The sequence below is a fragment of the Lactuca serriola genome, chromosome 7 (assembly GCF_051521515.1).
Source record: "Lactuca serriola cultivar US96UC23 chromosome 7, Lser_US96UC23_V15, whole genome shotgun sequence".
Lineage (NCBI taxonomy): Eukaryota > Viridiplantae > Streptophyta > Magnoliopsida > Asterales > Asteraceae > Lactuca > Lactuca serriola.
In genome coordinates this window covers 186403955-186412788 of record NC_136414.1, presented here as the reverse complement: position 1 = coordinate 186412788, position 8834 = coordinate 186403955, and positions in this window count along the sequence as shown.

The window sequence follows — 8834 nt, the reverse complement described above, 5'->3', positions numbered from 1 at the left end:
TTTATTTAACAAGTTTGGTTCAAAAACTCTAAAAATGAATGTAACTAACATTTTTTTTATTAAAACTTCACGTAAGGCCTTGCCACCTATTAATGTGTGATATGTATTTAATTTATGTTCGTTGTGTTTAACGCGAGTAATAATCTAGTATGTTATTAAAATGAGGTGTATATATATAAATAATAATAATAATAATATTTAGTATTTGAAGCAAAAACTATTAAAAAATTATATACATGTGATACCAACATCATTCAGACATATTATTATCGGAATCGATTAAATGTTTTTATTTGATTTATTAAGTGTTATATCATAAGCTAAAAATATTTATTTTTTATTAATGATGTAATTTAAACAGCTATCATTGAACATTGTATCTTAGTAGGGTGAATGTGTGATTACCGTCATTATTACATCACGAGAACTATTGTTTCAAATTGCGGCTCTTGACTGCTATTTTATTTATGGTTATGCATTTGCAACCACAAACTCGTAATTTTCGACTCTACTAAGGATAACTGTGAAAACTGTTTAGATTATACCACATTAATAAAACAAAAGTTTATGATACGACACTTAATAAATCAAATAAAGATATTAAATCAATTCAAATATTGTTGGTATCATATGTATATGGTTTTTATCTAATTTTTCTTCAAATATTAAATATAATTATTATTTATATATACTTTATTTTAATAATATATAATAAAATTAGAATTAAACTAAAACAAAAAATAAAAATAAAAGTGAAAATAAAACCAATTAAGATCACGTTGGGAAATCATAGATTTCCAAATCCTAATCTAATAAATAAGTAAATTTTTGCCACGTGGCAATAGCTAAGCACCCTCCTATCTATTTTTCCCGCTCAAATCATCTATGTGAACTTCCTCCTCTGCCCCTTATGCTGTAGATCCCGCTCAAATGTTTTAGAACTTATTGTATTCTTAAATTCGAATTTCAATTAATCCCTTAAAATCAAGAAATCATATATTCTTCAACCGCTCATCAAGTCTAATCCCATTAAATCGAAGATACCACTCCATATCTTTTGATCTAAACCCTAATCCTCATAAACTTTCTCTGGATTTAGGCTTTACAATATTGAATCGACCGCCACTGAGCTCCATCGCCTCCACATAAGTGTTCGATTGAAAAGCAGATAGAGAGATGTATGCTTCCCCACTCTTTTTTCTCTTATGTCTAGGTCATGTATAATCTCATTTTTGTTGGTTGCAATGAAGATGTATGCTTCCCCACTCTTTTTCTCTCTGCTAAAAAATCGTTGAACCAGTTGAAGATAGAGATTTTGCTCTGCATCTCTCTTATGTCTAAGCCAGGTATAATTTCATTTTCTCTATATATGCATAAAATCTCAGCCTAAACTTCTTGGGTCCACATGTATTACTGATTTTACAAGTTTGATTTTGTTAAACTGAAAAATCTGTTGATCTTGATTCTGATGTTATTATTTAATCATATTCGGTTACATTCTAATTAGATTAGGTTACATCTAAGGCTGGTGTGAGTTGCCTACTAACTATTCGATGAAATTCTTTTAAATTTTTTGAAGCATGAAAGCCCAATATTGATCAAGGTATAGTCTGCCACAACCAATTTTTGTTCTGTAGGACCTATGTTTACTCTTTCTTTTGATTAAATAGTGGTGGCTGAAAAGAGGTTAAAATCAGAAATTATGTGTTGAAATGCAATGACATTCTATTTTGTTTTGATCCTATAATCGTTCCAGATGTTTTTATTTTAATTTTTCAACTGTGTTATTTTCTAATTTCACAAGTGCAAGTTTTGTCATTTGTTTTCCCATCTTCATTTGTGATTTTCCATCTTTAGATTTGATTTGTCCATATAGCTGAATAAAAGCATAACTTGAGGGTTTCTTTTTCACTTGAACTTACTCAGGTTGTAATTTGTTTTATGATTACATGAATAGAAGTGCCCAACTTCCATCTTCACCAAGGGAACATTCCTTAAAAGTCGATAGTGACTCCTTTTGGGGAAGAATTCATCAAAATATAATTTCTGAAAAGTCAAATGTAAGTTAACCATGTTGAACAGGGACTTCAATAAGCATTTAAAAATGAAAGTTGATGGGTCTGCGAGTTTAAAACAAATTTTAATCCTTATTTCTACTCAAACCATTGAAATTAAGTTTTTTTTATGTCTTATTGTCAAATTTTACTGAGTTGGTTTTTAATTGGAGAGGCGTATGATTGCAAATGTTTAGATTATAAGAAATGCATACTTGGAACCGCTTTTTATTGTTTTTGCTACAAAAAACATGAACATTTTAATTGTTACAGAAAGCTTTGTTTGGATTAGAGGAAACTAATCTTATAGTTGTTCTGATTCTGCTTCTGCCATGGCAATGCGTTTCAAGCATTCATCCTAATTGCATAACACCATTGGATTATCTTGCACAAGGCTGGCCAGAGCATTTTGCATTCCAGATGTACGATTTAGTACATGATGAACCTGAAAAATGAATACATAAAATAATTTGTTTAATTTGTCTCTACAAGTAAGTGATTATAGTTGTTATGGTTACTAAGAATCACAAAGTACCTTTATTGATTCTTTTCTGTTTGAACTGAAATCTGGCCAGATCTCTGCAACATTATCCTCAAGTACCACTTTCCTGCATCCATGTATTAGAATTAGAAATACCAAAATAAGAAAGAGGAATCCATAGTCAACATAATTAAGAAATAACACAATATACCCTTTATCTACAAGCCAGTGTAACATTCCAGCTGTAACTCCCTTTGTTACAGAGAAAACAGGGAATAATGTCTCGGGTTGAACATGAGAAGGATCATAATTTCCAAGTACCCCAACAGCTGTATCAATTAACACGTCCCCATCTTTATAGGCACAAACCTAACAAAAAGTAACTAACAATCAGAGTATCAGTCAAATATTAATATTAATATTCAATAAATGCATACATACATATACATATATAACAAAGAGACAAACATATGTACATGAATTCCAAGTATTTTATCCGCATCCTCGAGTTTAACTAACAAAGCCCTGAGTTTCTTTTCTACTTGAGAATTAACAGGGGTGTCATATATCCATTCTGCTTTATCTACTTTTTCTCATTTGGGTCAATGAAAACAAGTTACCCAGTAAGAGAATGAGATAACAGAAACTGAATTAATTAATTGTATATATATTTTTTAAAAAGTTAAAAACAAACCAGTTAAGAGAAGATTCAGCAAAGGGTCTAATGATTCTATAGTAGTTAACATTCACATTCAATGCTGCAGAAAGCCATGAAAAGTAAAGTCATGTAAAATAATCCAGTTTTTAATTATTGGTATCATAATAAGGTAAAGTATTAACAAATTTGATAGACACGTGCAAGCAAATTAAGCACCCTCAATCACAATATAATTTCACCTGTAAAAGTATCAAAGTATCAAGCTGGAGATAGCTTTATTAGTTTCTCCAAAAATGATAAAATACAGGCATGGAAAATAGGCTAAAGTCTTATATGGCAATATGTATATTAATTTAATAGTTCATTTTTAATAGGATTTAGATCGTTCCTTTTGTTTCACTAAGATGCATAGGATGATAACAATGTACTTATTTGATATTGAAATGTCATGACCTTTCTTTCTAGAGGTATATTTTCAAATTATTCAACCAATTTATGTACTTATCTTTATCTTTAACGTGTTTAGAATTTAGTGTTATAAAAACAAATTAAATAATTTAAATTAGCTTATTGCGTGCTCGATGAATTGAAGTTGATTTTTCTAGGATTCTCACGATTTTTTTTGTGTTTTTAGTTCAAATAATTTTTTAATGTGATCTATTAGTCTATTTCTATTGTAGTTTTGATTAAATAAGTTTTAGATGTAAAAGTATTTTGAATCTCTAGCATTTATTCATCTTTTAAGTTATTTTGTATTTTGGAGTGCAAGAAAATATTAGAAAAAGACTTTAATTATCATTTGCTTTGCTTTAATTTAAATGAACATATGAGTTTTATTTTTGTATTTAAATGAAGTAAGGGCTTTGTTATTTGTGTTTGTCATAACTTTATTGCTTTTGAAATTTTCATATTGGCCTAACAATATATTATTATTTTAACATAATAATAAGAAAAATATTAGTTTAATAAAAAAAATTATAACGCAAATGTATTATATATTTGTTGAAAATTAGTTCTCTTAATAATAAGTAGGAACGAAAGTTGTTACTATTTTTTAAAAAAGAAAATCAATTTCACAAGATAGCCTTAAAGTAGCAATGTGCTTTAAACTACATTGTTATATATAACAAGAATGGCTCATGGTATTATTTTTTATTTGATGAAATAAATTTTATTAATTTATCTTCATGATTGATTGTCTATGTTTTTTTTTCAATTATTACAATTTGATATTTCATTTTACAAAATAATCATTTACCATTAAATTAGGCATAATGAACATTGGCTGTGTATTCAAAACATTTTGCATAATTAATTCAAAAAAACATTTATAAAGTTACAAATATAATATCTAGGTTTCTAAAACAACAATTGTTTATAAATCTATTGTTAATTGTTACTACACCTATTAACAATTAAATAAATATTTATTATGCCTATTATTGTATCACCCGTGGTTTCCACGGGTATTAACCTAGTAAAATGTATAAAATCCAAGATTAGAAAAGTGCAAAAATAATGTGCGTTGGAATTATCAGTCCCCTATTTAAAAACGCGTAAACCTAGAACGACTTGGTCGATCGTCTTACGTTAATGTATTTGTCTTCTTCTTCTTCATAGTGATCCACTGTTCCTCTTCTTCATCTTATCTGGTGAGTGGTTTTGTTAATCGTTGATTCTCGTTTAAGATCTTTTCTTTTGCCTTTTAGTATATGCGATGATGTTATGGGTACAAAAATGATCTGATTCACTGACATTAAAATCTTGTGAACAATATTTATAGAATATTTCTTTTCAAAATAAATTAGATAATATAGTTGATAACGACGATCAAGTTTATGTTATTTGAATATTTGTGTACATATGAGTTAGGACATCATCTTATCACCAAAATATGCAGTCGGCTTATTGATTGCAAATATCACAAACATGTGCTTATATATAGAAAACGAAATTAAATCGAATTGTATCACTAATATACATGAAAAATAAGCAAATCACTAAATATATATAAATGCTCCATAGTTATTCGTTCACAAAGTACAGTTACTTTTTCCATTTTATGAAATTGTATAAATTCCTCAAATTTGAGTTAATTTGGATAACAGTTGTACCTAGATGCATGATGGAACTAATATTCTTCTGACTTCTGAGAGCATAACCCTTCATTTATTAACTTTTTTTTTAGTAAATATATGCAAGTGTATTATTTGTGTCCAGTTACTCATGCTCATTACATAGTTATCAATTGATGAAATTTTAAAACGTCTGCTGCATCCGTTTACATAAACATGAACATTGACAACAATTCTAAAGTAGAATCAAGTTATGCAAACAGAGATGCCATAGGAGGATTCTTTCTAATTTCTTTTGCCAATGCCATGAGCTCAAAGTTTTGTATTGATTTTTAACAAAATTACGAGTAAAGTTTCTATATAAACAAATAATGAAAATTCCTTATTGGATTCAAACAAGATTCTTTGAAAATCTAGAAAAGCAAGATATACATCTATTGTAATACTAATAAAGCTTAACTCTATTTTTACAATGGTTTTGATTGCATCCTGATGTTGGAAAAATGTAGGAGTACACAATGTCAGATTTGTCAGAATTGTTGGTTCATGTTATGGAACTTTTTTTTTGAAGATTAATAATAATTTGAGCCTATGGAACCCTTCAATTAGGCACAAACTAAGTGTGCCTAAATGTCCTCAGAAACCCGATGAACTTGAAACATTCCCTTGGGCAGGGATTGGGTTAGGATTCGACCCAATTGGTGATGATTACAAAATTGTGTGGATATCAGAGTCAAGAAAAAGTTCATTTGTTTATGCGGTGAAAACGGGCGCTTGGTGTGAGATTGCCTCCCCTACACCTCAGTTTTCTTATGTGTTACCCGAGGCCGTGTTTTTCAATGGAGTGTTGCATTGGGAGGTACATTGTGATCATATCAAATCACAAGACATATACCTTCCTTCTTATATACTGACATTTGATTTGAGCACTCATGTTTTTGGCATGATTCGGTTGCCTGAACCCGATTGGTGTTGGAGAACAACAGGACTAACAACTATCCAAAGTTCTCTAGCTTTGATTTCTTATCGTATGGATGTTGATGATACTTGGATTCGGGTATTGAGAGATAATTCTTGGTATGTGGTTTTTAAATTAGGAACAGATCAACTTCCAATTGAAGGAGCTTTGCAATTGAAACCACAACCGAACATCAATGATGGTGATTTGTTGCTCAAAACTTTTGAGGAGGGAGTCCAAGTTTATAATCCCAAGACGTGGGTGCGATCAAGAGTAGTCAACTTCAATGCTGCTTCTTACGTAATAAACTTTTTTGAGTATGTCGAAACTCTTCATTTGTTAGACAAATCAACCATGTGATTATGGAGGTTGGTATTTTCAATGATTTATTTTATTATTTTCGATCAACATGAGACGTTGGTATGTTGTTGTAGTCCCGCTAAGGACGAAAGTTTAAATATTAGAAGTAGAATAGTGGGTGCTTGTGTAAATTATTCTAAAAAGAGTATCAATAATGTGTGTATACTCACAACATCTATATATAAAATTGGCAACGATGATATATAGATATATAACTCGGATTGATTCAAAAGAGGAATGCACACCTGGCATAATTGTGGTCTAATATAGTTTATGTGTCTACATACAAACTTCTAGTATAATGATGTGTGATGTTAGATTGAAACATTAAATAAGTTGAAAGAACAGGAGTGAAAGACTTACTTAGAGAGGCGGAAAAGAAAAAGTGATAACATGGAAGGAGTAGAATTTAGGGAAGCAGATGAAATTCACAATAAATTTAGAGATGAAGGGGTAGGAGGCCAATGATATTGTGAAGGATGGGATATTAATGAAAAAATGAAAACTTAAAAATAATTATTACTAAGGCCGTCAATCTTGATCCACATAAAAAATGACTCAACTTAAAAATAAAAGGTTACATTTGGTTTTGGTATGGGGAATGTCCGGTTTTCCTAAAATATTAAAAATTGCATATATCATTTTCATGTTAAAAGTTTGGACTCTAACATTACTCGTTTAATTTTTGTGTCATGTCAAGTCAACATGTTTAAGGGTTAAGATGTCTCACTAAAACCTATTTATTTACATGGGGGGTTTAGTCGTGTTTCTTGTCACATCGAATAATTGACACCCCTAACCGTCTATATGGCACCACCACTAGCACCGATATAAGTCGACTGACTACTACTTGAGTATATATAGATACAAATTGATATCCAATACTCGAACCAATATAAGAATGAGTAAACCAATTAACGAAATGTTTTTATCGAAATCCGATTAACCCGAATCTGTGTTTCCATATCCAAATTATAAACGGATCAACCGATTTGTTTGCATATCGGTTGTTCTAGACAGCCTGGTTATCTAAATAAATTGGCTATCAGAATTTGCCCACATCACATACTTAGCATACTAATTTTGTCGTCAATTGATAAAGGCTTCCGTTATTGGCAAATTTTATAGGGAAATCTCTAGAAAAGTCCTAATATTTTACTCTAATTTACGAATAAATCCCAAACCAAATTTTGTTTACGAAAAAGCATAAATTACCTGTAAAAATGACAATTTGACTATTTTTTTCCGGTTTACCGAATAAGCCCTAAACTAAAATATTTAAAGTCCTAATCTTATTTAAAGTCCTGTTATGTTACCCTAATTTATGAATAAACCCCAAACTAAAATTAAGTGATTATTTGGCCTTTTTCTCCATGTGACGTACGTTTTACCAGTTTCATTGGTGACCAGAACACCTAGTTATTAAATAAGATGGATATGATGGGTTATATAATGTTACGTTTAACGTAAACTTGATATCTAATATCTCATCAGTTCATTTATGACTTTGTCTCCAGGTCATTGAAACCGGTAAAATGTGTGTTTCCGGGAAAAAAAGGGCGGAAAATATGTTGATGAGATGGATATACTGGATTACATAAGATTAGATAGACGAGATAGTTATTAATTTATGTAATTATTGCAATATTTGTTGGACGCATTTTATATTCCAAAAAATATACGATACATCATAATATCAAGTTTTATGATAAACGTAACATTATATAACCCAACACATATACATTTAATGACTAAACGTCCAGATCGGCAATGAAACGTATGATAAACTAAAACGAATGACAAAAGGAAAAGAAATAGACCAAATCATCATTTAATTTTATGTAATTTTATGTCGAGACTTATTCGTAAATTATGGTAGAATATAAGACTTTAAAAAAGAGGTCGGTAATGAAACCGATAAACTGGGAAAAATAAATCAATCGGATATTTTTACCGATAATTAGTGTTTTTTTTATCGTAAACTATGATAAAATCATAAAACCGGTTTTTTGGATTCAAACCGGTTGTTGGATTCAAATTGCACCTCCAAGACTCCAAACACGTTCCTTTATCCGGCCAACATGAATTTTCCGGCGACATCTTCGGTGATATTTACCGGCCAATATATCATGCGAAATTGTTTCCGATTCAAACTCAAATCATATCTTTTTTTCAAAACCAGGTTTTGTATGGGTCGATTTCGTTTCCAGACAATCCCATAATCACCTTCAAATCCACCATTGAAGCC